We start from the raw sequence: 13,689 nt of genomic DNA, 5'->3' as shown, positions 1-13,689 counted from the left end.
CAAGATGAAATTTTTTAATATTCTTAAAAGGTAATTAAACTTTTTGTTTTGACTTTTGACTATTTCTAAATGTTTAGTATATGTTATTTTAAATAATTAAGTTCAATAAGTAAAATACTTTAGGTTGCCTTTAAACACATTTAAGAAGACCAATTTATTTGGCTCACTTTTTCAAGTACAAGTTTGAATGGTTATTTGAATGCCACCTTTTGCATGAGATGAAGATTCAACTAATTTTTGCCAAGCGCCTTCTTTATTTCTCACAACCGCACTGTGCTATCAGTATTGTGAACCCTACTTAACATATGAATGAACAAAGGCCAGAAAGTTCTAATAGCAAGGGAACCAGTAAGTGGCAGAGCTGACACCCAAACCAAAGGCTTTGACTCCCAAACCCACAACTATAGCTACTTCTCCAGTTACGACAGTTCATCCTTCTCTGCAAATAAAGTTGTATGTTTTTAAAAACATAATGGGAAGTATTAAAGCAAATATTGAGTTAGGGTGAAATCCCTGTAAGGGCTGATCAAGAATGGTTGTAAGAAAAATAAATATTAGGTGAAATGGACTTCAAGGGAACTTACATTTCTGGATATAAAGTGGAATAAGAAAGTTCCAAGTCTTTTTTATCATCTTTGAAGCTTTTCCTAAAACAGAGACAAAAATAGACAGGATAATTTTTATAAATATTGATTGCTATAAGGTCTCCTTTAGTTCTTTTTCTTATATTCTGCCTCATTCCAAAATGATGCCAGGTAAATATCAGATAACAAATAAATGAAGTATGGATAAAGAACAAAAGGAAAACATATAAGTAGAAACCAGAGGTAAATCAATACTTGCAAATGCATGCCGCAATGAGAATAAAAGTAAAACACAGAAATAAACCACCCCCCAAAAGCAGTTGTAAGATCATAACAACAACAATAGCGAATACTTATTGAGAACTTATGATTTGTCAGACACAGTGCTAAATACTTTCACATGGTTTGCCTCATGTAATTCTCGACACAGCCTTATGAAGTAGATACAATTACTTTTATTATTTTACAGATGAGGAAATTGAGGCATGGAGAAGAGGCTTAAGGTCAACCAGATAATGGGTGATGGAGGCTGGATTTGAACACCAGCATTCTAATTTCAAGACCATGCTTCTGGCTATCCTTAGCTTTATTTTATGTCAGGGAAACATGTAAACATATTGTCAGTACTTATGAAAAACCAAATGTTTCCTGGCATTTGAGTCTAAGGGAAATGACTCTTTGTGTCCTCATGAGTGGAACATGCATGGTTCAGAGGCTAGAGCCTTTCTCAGCCTCCCCCACAAGGCTAACGATGCTGACAGACTTCTGACTTTATCTTGCTGGGTCCCTCCCTGTAATGCCAAATTGCAATTCTGTAAAAATGAGTAAAAGTAAAAGACGCCAAAACAATATGGTTCAAGTATTCAGTTTGGATGGTTTACCTTGATCTTGAAATATAATCTAAACTATCTGGAGAGATGGATGGACTTCATGTCCTTCAAGCAATCCTCCATGGAGCTTCCTTAGTTGTAAACATTCCTTGAGCACTGCTCTGCTGGAGGAAAAAGAAAAATCACAACCATGTAGAATGGAGACCATAAATCTGGAGTGAAACTAATCTCAGTTGTGCCTTCAATGTTATTCTGCAGTCCTATTACCAGTCCTTCTCCCATTTCCCTCTGCTGCTATGCAAACCTTTACAACTCTTCAAAATGTTCAATCTTCTCTTGTGGGAATGATCTTGTCTCCAAGTTAAGAATTAGCAGCTATTGAGAGTGGCTCCTTTTATTTTCCCACCCATTCACCCATGAGCCCACCTGCATTTGCACCCATTCTTTCCTTCTTCTCTTTCTAGCAAAAGCCAGTTTTCCTGTCAAAGGCAACTCCATCCACCGGTGCATGGACATTATTCCACCATGCCTCCTTAGGAAATTTACTTTATAAATAATGTCCTTTTCTTAACTTCAATGCTTCATTGGTTATTCTCTTCAAAACAGAAATATGTTCATCCCTCTTATTTTTATTTAAAAAACAAAAACAAAAAACCAACCAACCAACAAAAAACAGAACACGTTTAATGGTCATTTTTTTTTCTTTGCATCCTCATGTTTCTTTCTTTGATAGCTATTCTTTCACAAATTGTAACCTAGATTTACTTTCTCTAACTCCACACCACCCATTCACTTTCTGATTCATTCTAACCTGGTTCTACTCATATCACTGTGCTAGACTGTCCTGCTTCCTTTACTAACTCAGTGGAAAATACACATTTTTAATTCTCATCTTACATGCCTTGTCCTGCTAACTATTGTTCCATTCTTGGAGTTCTGGCTTTGCCTTCTATGACATTTCTCTCTCTCCTGATTTATCTCTGTACTGGTTGCTTATTTTCTGGTGCTTCGATTAGTTTTTTATTTTTCTGCCCTTTCCTTAAATGTCAGTATCTTCTTTTCTCACTTTATTCACTTTTGGGGGGATCTTGTACCTGTCAGTGCTTTACATCTAAATTTATGCACTGAGCTCTAGTTTCATATCTCCAACTGTTTTCTAAATAATTCCACCTGGATATTCTAGTGGCACTGCAAACTTGATATGTCCAAAATGAAACACTCTCATCTCTGCTCTTGTGCCCATCCCTAGCTACTGCTTCTCTCCTATATTCTTTATATTAGTAAATGTTTAGACACCTTGCCCAGTTTTCCAAGGCAATGGTCTGGAAGTCTTTGATTCTTTTCTCACATTCTAAACAAAACATCCAATATACTCTTTTTCTTTGCATATCTCTCATACCTAATGGGGCCATGATTCCACGTGATTAGGCCCATCAACTCACTTAACTACTGCAATATAATCATTTGCCCAGCCTCCAATTTCTATTTCTAATCCCATTTTCATAGTGGCCCCAGAGTTCAAATACAAAATCTTGATTGTGTCACTCCCTTGCTCACAGTTGATCACTGGCATCTCATGACTCACAGCATACAAAATTTAAAATCTTTTGTCTGCCTGGAAAACACCTATTTAAGTTTCTTTTTTCTCTGGGAAGTTTTCCAGGACAGATTTAAATGTGTTATCCTAATCTGCCATTCAATTTTGTAGATCCTTCGATTCAGAAAATCTCACTGCATTTGCTTCTTTGCAAGTCTGATTCTCCACTTGTTTAAATGCCTTGAAAGCAAGACCTTGCTTTCTCAACTACGTGTCTATGGCACATAGTGTTCGAGTAGGCACTCAAAAAACTTTTAGTGAATGAAGAAAATGTATATATTTTTAAAAGTATATAATTGCAATGAGTGGGAAAAATTTCCCCTAGGGAATCTCAAAGCATTCCTTGCCAAAATTAAAATTAGGAATTCCCACTTAATTACACATGTAACTCTTTAGGGAGACAGGAATGTATCCTGATCGCAACTAATGCTGTAATAAGAATGTGTTTTCCAAGCCACTACTGACACAGGTATACATTTGTAAGAACTCTAGGTCATGATTATGATTGTGCTTGATGTTCTTGACCAATAAAAGTCCAACTATTCCAATGAATTCACTGAACTAAGTGTTAGGAAAGGGATTGGGTGAGGTCTGTGCTGAGATACACTCCTCCAAAGAGGTGGGTTTCAATATTTCTGACAATATACCCCTCAGCTCCCATAGATCTTTTGGATATCCATCCAAGATTCATCATATGCCAAGGCCAAGGATACACAGGCCCCTTTAAACTATTAACAGCCACCTCCACTTGGTCTCAGTGAGTAAGGATGGAAAACACTTTGTGGTGTTTTGTTTTCTAATGTGATTTGTCATGCTTTTCTATGAACATTCTCTTTAATTTCTCTCATTCCAACAAGATACCTATATTCAATTACTTCCTCGTACTAACTCTCTCTTCTTCTCAGAAAATATCACATATCGAGCAGTAAAAACTGTTACGATTTACTAGAAAAGTGGACCCAAGAGATGATTTTTAGTTGCCTGTTGTTTTCAACCAACACCTTGGAGGCAGATGACTGGGTACTGACAGCCATTTACTAGCTGGGTAAACAAGGTAAATCTCTTACCCTTCCTCTCTCATCTTTTATATCCTGTTTGACTCTGAGGTTTGTATTACAGGGAAAGAGAACCTTTCGCCTAGTGTGGCTATTTAGGATCTTTTCTCCTAGTCCTTATGGAGGTATGACCCTCATAAGTGTTACTTCAGTCAATATACAATTAACACACAAATAGAGGTTTATTGTCTATTTTTACCTTTGCCACATTCTTTTAAATTGACTTAAAGGTGGATAAAGGTAGACCTAGAGCATGATTTATTCATTTGACCTTTGACCAGGCTAGAGCTTCATTTAAATTTGTATTTTCATGGTCTGACTATATTTTAATCATTAAAATAATTTCCCTTCTTTTTTTTAACGCTCGAAAGAAAATAAAATTTATTTATTTTGAATCAAGAAAGAATCAGAAAGAGAGGGAGAGAGAGAATATAAATCATGGAATAAAAGAAGGCAAGTAGCAAGGGAAGAGTTAAAAAGCAGATTGTCAATGGTTCAAAGTGAGAACTGTGCATTATGGCAACTGGTGCTCATTGGTCAAGACTAAAAACAATTAAGAATTTTTTAAAAGATGCTCACGCTTCTGGCTAATTAGTGCTATAGCACTATAATTGGCAACGCTAAATAAGGTATGCCCTTCTTCGTCTGCTTCACAAGGTTGTTATGGAATTAAATGTGGTAACATATATGAAAGCAATTTGCCAATTTAAAGTTCTGCGTAAATGTGTAGTATAACTGGAGCAGCCATTTCTTAGAGACTACCAACTTTTGGGTCACTAATTTCCATTGTGGCTACCAGGCTTTCAACCAATGAGTCTCAGGGAGCACTGGCCTTCATTAGTACTGCAGAATTTGCTCCCATAAGAATACTGAATATATCACCTGCAAAGTATTTTATTTGCTTTAAAGGCCAACCTCTTTTTCTTACTTTAAAAAATGCAAAAGACTTTCTGTTTTTGAAACAATAAGTGGCACTGACATCTCTCAAGATTGAAAGCACTATTGTCTCATTTTAAGCACCCCTTTATTATTAGGTGAGGATGTTGTTGGAAGGAATGAATAATTAGGTAACTTTGTGGGCACATTCTATTCAGGTCCCAAGGGGAACTTACAATTGTAACATCTCCTTGGATTATTTCACAAACATATGGCAAATGAAGCACCTGAGCCAGATGTACAAGCATATTATACTAGGTCTGTTTTAACTTAAAACTGTGAAATACATCAGATGGTAAAGTTATTTTGGTCATGAACATCCATCATAGAAATAGTATAGAAGCATCTTTTCTTTATTGTCCATTTTATTTGAACTGGAAATAAGAACAAAATAGCTTGGAAATCATCATTTGTGGTATAAGAATCCAGGTAAAGTTCAAAGCCTAATGAAGTGTATGGTCTGGATTTACATAGGCCTCAGAGATCTCTACACAGTTTATTAATGCCTGTTATCAATATACACTGCTAGCAGGTCTGGAATCTCAACAATGATTACTATATTTTCAGTTCTCTTTTCTTCATCTTGTGTTTTTACTTCTCTAGAGATGCATATGGGTAATTTAATATAAAATTTTTTAATAATGAGAGTATATTCTCTATTGTTTCAGTAGGGAATATTTGTGGATTTTTTTTTAAGCTTGTTTTATTGTTACAACATTGGTGGTTTATTTTACTAAGGAGTCATCATCTGGTATTGGCTTCTTGGAATCAGTAATCTAAGAACAAAAGCCCATCCCATTTGCTGGTGGGAACAACATATTTGAGAATGAATAATAATTTTTAATCTGAGTTACTTGTGTTTCAAAATTAGAAGATTTAGATGCCATTTAACTCCCTAGTGTACAATGTTGTGCTTGGTCTGATAAGAAAATAAAGAATACACAGGCATGGGTAACTATATTTTCCCTTCGACGCATATGTGCAAATTCCATTAGCATTAACGAGTGCTCTGCCTGTGCACTGAAGAGGATGTGGACAAAGTCACAGTGGAATCTATTACTTTACCCAGTTAAAAAAAAAAAAAGACTCGCATTACATTCCTAAGCTTTCCTTGAGAAAGAGAAATACACAGTGCTGAGAGCATGTAAGCAGTATAGGGGCAGAGGCACCAAGGAAAAGGTACTTAGATTTTACAGCCAGTATGGCACAAAGCAGAGATTTGGGGGTTGGATTAGTATGATTGGCAAATGAAGTTGACAATAGAGGCCCACAGAGTCTTGGATATTCTGCCTTTGTGTTGCATCAAAATAAAGAAACAAAATATTTATGAATTTAATTCTGCCTCACAATTTTTTCCGCCTTTGAAATGGCAATTCTCTGTGTGATGATATGTATAGATGTGCAGTTCAGATGTGTTCCCAGCCAATGTGATATTCCATAAATGTGGTGCACCTGTGTTTTCTTGGTCACCCTGCTGTCACTGGGGTGTTTTAATGTGCTCTTTCCAAAATAAGTGAGTAGGAGACAAGGACGGGAGTGTGGGGAAAGGGGTAGGATCTCCTCTCTCTTCTTTTCTTCTAATTTCTTCTCATTTGGAAAGCCTTGGAACATAGACTTAATTTTCAGGCTAAAATGTCAGGTTTATGCCAGTCCAGAGATGTTGACAAATTCCAATTTGGGACCACGGTGGCCCTGTATGTCCTCATATTCTACCTATCTCACAGGGATGTACCTATATTTATAACACACACTTCTAATATTGCAGAACTGCTAAGGTCAGGGCATTCTGAGCCTCATGGAATCAGGCAAACAACCGCAGAAAACTGTGCATCACTCAGAGGCTCCCTTTGTAAAGCTGCTAACCCAACGTCCTCTCTGCTGCACCAACTGGGACACCAGTGTACAGCAGGTCCTCAAATAACATTTTCTCATTCAGTGTTGTTTTATTGTAACATTGATGCGATGCCATTGGAACTTAACTCTTTATATCAGTTAGCCTATGGTGAAATTGGTTTTGTTATATGTCGTGTCACTTAAGGTCACAGAACCTATTGACGACATTCAGGACTTACTGTATTAATGACCCTCTACATAGCAAGCCCAACACTCTGATTAGCCTGAGAAATGGACTTTTAGTGTTGGGAGAAACCACAACAAGCAAAACAAAATGACTGCCAGTGAAGGCAGACAACAAAAGAGAAACACCAATTCTGTGCCCTTACCTTCATTTCCGCCCCGAAGATTTAAACTTCTCATGGCAAAAGCAATAACGTTCTGACCTTAAAGGGCTGAGGCTCTGTTGTCACTGGTTGTTTGAAGAATCATTCCTCAGCAGCACTTGTACCATTGGCCCTCACAGCCGGCCGCTGCGGTGGCAACCGCAGAAACTGGAGTTCAGTCATGTTGGCATCAGATTCTGGAAAGGGGAGGGCGGGGAGAGAGGGAGTCTATTGGCCTAAAAAGCTGAAACATCTGCTGGAGTTATTAACAGCTTTTTGGCTGAGTTCAGCAGTAGGGCACCTTGTGGTTGATAGATTCTTCTCTCAGCAATTCAAAACAATGCAGTTAAAGCAAATTTCTCATTTTCAGAGCACAGCTTAATGAGGCATACAGTATTTTAAAAATAGTCACACTTAAAATGGTCAATAGCGGTGACTGCAATCAGTGGTTACCCTCGGTACTCCACTGTGTTAACTTTGCCAGGGTGATTGCATAACACAGATTTTTCAAAAGGCCATGTAGCTCATGGTTAACTCCCTTTGTAGGAAATTACATTATTTATGAAGTTTATGCAGATTATCCTACAATGTAAATATTAGAAAACTTGATCCAACCACTTAGAGGCCTCCTGGCTCTCCCTTCCCAAAAGTGTGCGTTGAACCATTTTAGACTCAGAAGTTCAATTCCAGGAAAGGTTTCGAGAGGCCAGGGTTTGAAGATGATGTGAAGCTGAACAAGTGGCGACAGCCTGGGCCGGAAGGAGCACTGAACTGGAAGTCAGGGCTGAGGGTTCTAGCTCTAATCCTTGCGCTAATTGCCTGTGTGAGTCCTTCGGGGCGGGGGAGGGCGTCACTTAATTTTTCTGCCTCAATTTCTCCCTGTATAAAATGATCAGGCCTATTAAAGGGTATGTCTCCAAATATTTCTCTTCAGCTCTCCCATCCTGGGAACCGTGGAGTTCAAATCCAATTTTAATGTATTCCTCTTATGAAATCCACGAGTTGTAAATACGTCGGGACTGTTCACCAGCGCTTTTTTGCGTTAGCACATGACAGTATGCGTGGTATTTGGGTAGGGGCGTCAGACAGACAAACTGTAAAGTTAAATAGCTCTGTCAGTCACTCCAAGTAAATGCGCCATATGCTGTAACAGACGTGGGCAAGTACAACCAGCTCCAGCTGGATTTCCTAGCCTGTTAGTTTATCTGGCCAGATGACTGTCCAGCCTAAGGAACGGTCGGTCACACACATATTTATGCCCTACTGATCCAGCATGCTAACTTTGGCAGAAGAAAAAGGGTGACAAGGGAGAGAAAAGGCTCACCAGTGGTGAGTCAACATCTGTGACGGGGCTGCAGTCCACCCCATTCCTCTTTCATCACTTGCCCCTGTGTCCAGCACGTGGTGGAAGAGGAGAGAGAAGTTAGCCAAGTCATGGTTTCCCCAGGCAAATTGATGGCCTGACCCTTTACTGTAGAGGGAAATCGAAGGAGGACACGACTCCACTTCCTGCATTCTGATCCAGGAATCTCCAGGGACAGAGACAGCATTTTTATCTATTCAAAAATTATCCTGGTTGGTTCTAAGATACACTTACACCCTGACAGGCAAGGGCGCCATCAATGCAGAAGTGGTGCTTCTAGCCTCTATCACCAAATGATTTCTATCGCTGATGCGGAGGGCACTGGATCTAAGTCAAATTGTTTTGTTTGGTCCTTACCTCAGTAAAAGCCTCAGGTTTCACGCAACCTACTGGGAGAACTGTGTAAGTAAAGGGAGTAAAAACTAACTGAAGGCTTTCCATACTTGCCAGAAGGATTCAGACGATGTGGTCCTTGATCCTTGAATGAACATAAGAAAAACCTTCACAACATCCAGAGCCCCTTTATCCTGCAGATGAAGGAGGAAATTTTCCTCCAATTCTTCAGGTGGTACTGTGCTTGCCTTTTAGATGGAACAGCATATCTGTAAAAACAAACCTCATACTTCTGAAGAGAACTGGGGGATGCTTCTGATGGCAACTGGGCCTTTGCTGCCATTGAAAACCCAGATGATTTCAGGTCTTGTCCCCCAGGGACACCCCTCAACATGCTGTTCTGAGGTTCGCTGTTGCCACAGGAGGCTTGCCTACTGTTGAACAATTAATACCTGGAATCCTGTCGAAACAGCTCCAAGCATCTTGCTGAGAGCCTTAGTCTTCGGGGCTAGAAATCCCAGGGCAGACCAGTAGCCTCTCACAGGGGCATCTTACATGGACCTGGCGCTCTGTGGCACAAGCGCAGCTCTGTGTTCTTGTGTCATGTGGACACTGACACCTTGTTCAACAGGAAGGGGGCCACCAGTGGATCTGATGTGGAAGAGTACTGGTCCAGAAATCCTGCATAAACAGAGCTCATCTCATACCAGCTCCCATGGAAGTAATTCCTGAATTCTTCTGCAGAGAGACAGGTGAGAAGGGAAAGGAAGATCTAGCCTTCACTGAAAGGACAGCGAACCAAAGTTTCAAGGTAAATGGGATGTCCAGTTCCTGAATCCAGTGCTGCTGAACGTGGAGTTGGAGACTTTCTAAAGGTTGGCATATCTCATATTTCTTGTTCAGCAGCTCCGCATTGAAGCTCGGGGACTCAGGCTGCAACTGGAGACTGCCTGCAGTTCCTGAAACATGGGCTGCTGAATGGGTAGCCACAGCCACGGGGTAGCCTTAGGCTGGCCTTACAAGGCTCTTAAAGAGAGCACTGAAATAAGGTTTATGGGAAATAAATATCAATTTATTACTCCCTTCCCCTAGATACGTCAAAGACAAGTGTAGACATGCCCTCACATCGCGTGTCTCCTAGAGCATGGATGTCGATTTGCTGAAAATACGTGTGTGTGTGCGTGTGTCTGTGTGTGTGTGTTAAACACAATATCACCTGTCAAGTCAGGGCATGCATGAGACCTAATAGCAAATATTTTTTGTATTACTGAATAAAAAGTAATAGTATCTTACTTGAACTTTGCCATGCTTGACAACTGCCATAATAAAACATAATTCTAATTCAGACTCAAAAGGCAGGTGGAGTGTTTAATAAAATCAGGAAGTAGAAATTAGGAAACCCATGGCTGTCTTACTTTGGCCAATAAGCTAATAGTTTATTTTGAGTAAGTTGCCTAACCTGTATATAATAATCTCCCTTTTACCAAAGTAAAGTAAGATTAACCATTGTTATCACTAACTGTTAAAATACAAGGCATCATACTTCGTCAGAGTGAGTATGAAAATTCTGAGGTTTAATAGTAAGTGAATTACAACTTAATATCAACAATGGGTAGAACTGTTCTTCTATAACCCTTTTTTTTTCTTCAGCTACCATATATTCTTCTATAATCTGAAATAAATCTTGTAACAATTTGTTACTTAGATGAAGAATGTTTCTTAGGACCGCTACCTAAACAAAAGGAAATAACACAATCTTGGTATTTCAGAGCAAAGTAACTCTATCCTCACAGCACTCCAGGAGACAATAGGGGTCATCTGGTCTAATCCCATTGTTAAATGAGGAGGCAGGCTCAGAGAGGTAAAGCTACTTGTCCAAGGCTACACAGTGAGGTTTCTTTGCAACATATTCTATTTCTCAGTATAGTTTTAATGATAAAACCAAGGTATGTTATCAAAGATAAGATAATCTAATCTAAGACTCTAATCATGTTATCTGTTTGTCTCTTCCTTTCACATACTCTCCCAACACCTTTCTTTTGGAGAAGAGTGCCTACTGTCTACTCCAATAGTAGGGAATTTTGCTCCTAAAGTCCTTCAGCAGAAAGTCTGCGTTGATATTCAACACTAACTCTTATCAATTAACCAATGAATTAATAAATGTTTTGATGTATTGAAATACACAAGAATATAAGAATGTATAAGAATATAATGCCAGCTGTAAGGAAGAGGTTCTCAGAAAGAGAAACCAATACTGCTGAGTATTGTTTATGTTCCAGATACTCTGCTAAGAGACTTTATAAGTAAGTAATTTATTTTAATTATCTCAATCCTATAAGGTAGGTACTTTTTTTTAAAGATAAAGACACTGGGACCCAGAGAGTGAAAAAACGTTGCCTACTGTCACATCATTACTATGTGGTAGAGAGAGGCTTTAATCTTAGGCTACCCTAACTTGATCATTTACCCAAATGTACAACACAAATGCAGAAGGATACATGTTCAGAGGAATATATATAATAAGTGATGGGCATTATAGATAGTACCTGTCATGAGAGTTCAGAGGGGAGATCACAGTGATGAATTCTGTTAGATTAAAGTGGCCAGGTACCATGTTTCATTGAGAAAGTGGGACGCACCAAGTCATGGGGAATGAGTAGGTTGTGATAGACAGATATGATAGGAAAAAAATATTTTACTTTGGGGAAATAGCTCCTAGCAGGGAATGCACAGTCAAGAAGTATGATTAGATCTTCCTGGCTGAAAAAGAATATTCCCTTTGGGAAGTTATGAAAACAAGTCCAGAAAGGATGCTTGGGCTTGGACCCTAAAAACTTCAACATCAGGGTAGAGGGTGTGAATTTAATACTTTGGGGGAACAGTGGATTGAAAAAGTTACTTGGAGATAGATTACAGAACCAGAGAAAGGAGATGAATGAGTACCTCAGATTTTTCTATGATTGTCTAGGCATAAGGTGGTGATGATGACAGTAATGGTACGATGAAAGTAAACTTACGGAAACTTACAGGGCAAAATAAGCATTGTTCCAAGGAGATGTAGTGATCAATTGTAAATCAATCTAGTGTTGTTCTGATAGAATGACCTGGATGGAACAATGGATGTCCAAATTGTTTTTGCTTAGATTCATTTGTTGAACATTCAATTGTAGAATGCCTACTATGTTCTCAGTGCTATACTGTACTGTCTCGTGGAGCTACGTAAGTGAACCAGGCAACCACACTCTGCACTGCTAGGGAAGTTACATTCTAGTGGATGATCTGAAGACTTAGGTTGCTAGGAGTGGGGGGACCTCATGGGGGAGAACTGGTTTTGTTAAAAACATAATGAGTTGGAGGTGAGATCAGGGTAGCCCAGGTTAAAATGTAGATTAGGCAGATAGGTGATGATAAAGAACAATATCTCAGTAGTGAGACCAGAGTTGGAAAGAGAAATTAGAAAGGCTTGTCGAAGTAACTGGGTACCGAGTCACTTCCAAATTATGAACTGCTGCCTTCACAGTTTCCATGTACATGCCTCCTCGACTTGCTTTTATCATTAGATTTATCCCCATCCCCTGAACCCACTTTTCTTTAGTGCACTTTTTTGTATCACTAAATTTTTGTGTATCAAGGATTCATATGATTTGAATAAGTCTATTCTTTTGCAGCATAGGAAGATATCCAACACTATCTGATTATTTCAGGAGAATTGTGAAATATTTTCTTTCCATGAAATTCTTTAGGGCAGTGCTTCTCAAAATTTAATGTACATACAGATCACCTGAGGATCATGTTAAAATACAGCTTCTGATTCTGTATATCTGAGATGGGGCCTGCAAGTCTGCATTTCTAAGCTCCCAGGTGCTGCTGCTACTGGGGGTCCTCAGATCTAACTTTGAAGCTTTGCTATCATGTTATTAAATCTCACATTGCCCTCTGCTATTGATGGTATTAAAAACAATTGTTTTTCTCTTGTAGGCATAAGCACATTAAGATGAAGATGATAAAAACATAGGAACTGAAACTCCTGGAGAAAAGGCATGTATAAAATTTGTTACATAGCCAAGAGTATGGGATCAATGACCAAAAATAAGGGCAGACATGTGAGAAGGGACTTCCAGATTGGGTGGTCCAAAAAAATTTCACAGAAATGTCTTTGAGAAGGTCAGAATTATAATAGCAAAGAAGTAGAGAAAAAAAATCACTGTTAGAAAATGACATTGATGCCATATTATTTTGATTATTATAGATTTGTAACATATTTTGAGATCTTAATGTAAAGCCCTCCTCATTATTCTGATCTCTCAAAATTTTTGTTTGCTTTGATTTCACATGATCTTAATTAAATTTCAAGTAAAAATATATTGAGATAGATTGGATTTTAATAAATTTAAGCATTATTTGAAGACACATTGATATTTCTCTAATGCTAAGTCTTCCTATTGCTATTTTTCCATTTATTATAGTCGTTATGCTCCTTGGTATAAATTTATTGGATATATATTTTTTCAGGCATATTTCTTTCTCAGCTATTATATTTATTTTGGGTTATGCTTATTAATAGTTTTTCAGCGACTACTTCTGCATGCCTAGTATTACTATTGCTTTGGGGAAAATACGTTATAGTTATGAACTATCTATTCTTCAAATTGTAACCCAAATCATATAACTACTACAGTTTATTTCCTCATACTTTCTAATAAGTTATTGGTGATACATAGGCAAAACTCCCGAAGTTTGTATACTTGACATGCCCATTCATTTTACATAGA

Source organism: Rousettus aegyptiacus, unplaced genomic scaffold, assembly GCF_014176215.1.
Source record: "Rousettus aegyptiacus isolate mRouAeg1 unplaced genomic scaffold, mRouAeg1.p scaffold_m13_p_3, whole genome shotgun sequence".
Taxonomy (NCBI): domain Eukaryota; kingdom Metazoa; phylum Chordata; class Mammalia; order Chiroptera; family Pteropodidae; genus Rousettus; species Rousettus aegyptiacus.
This window is presented reverse-complemented; position numbering follows the sequence as displayed.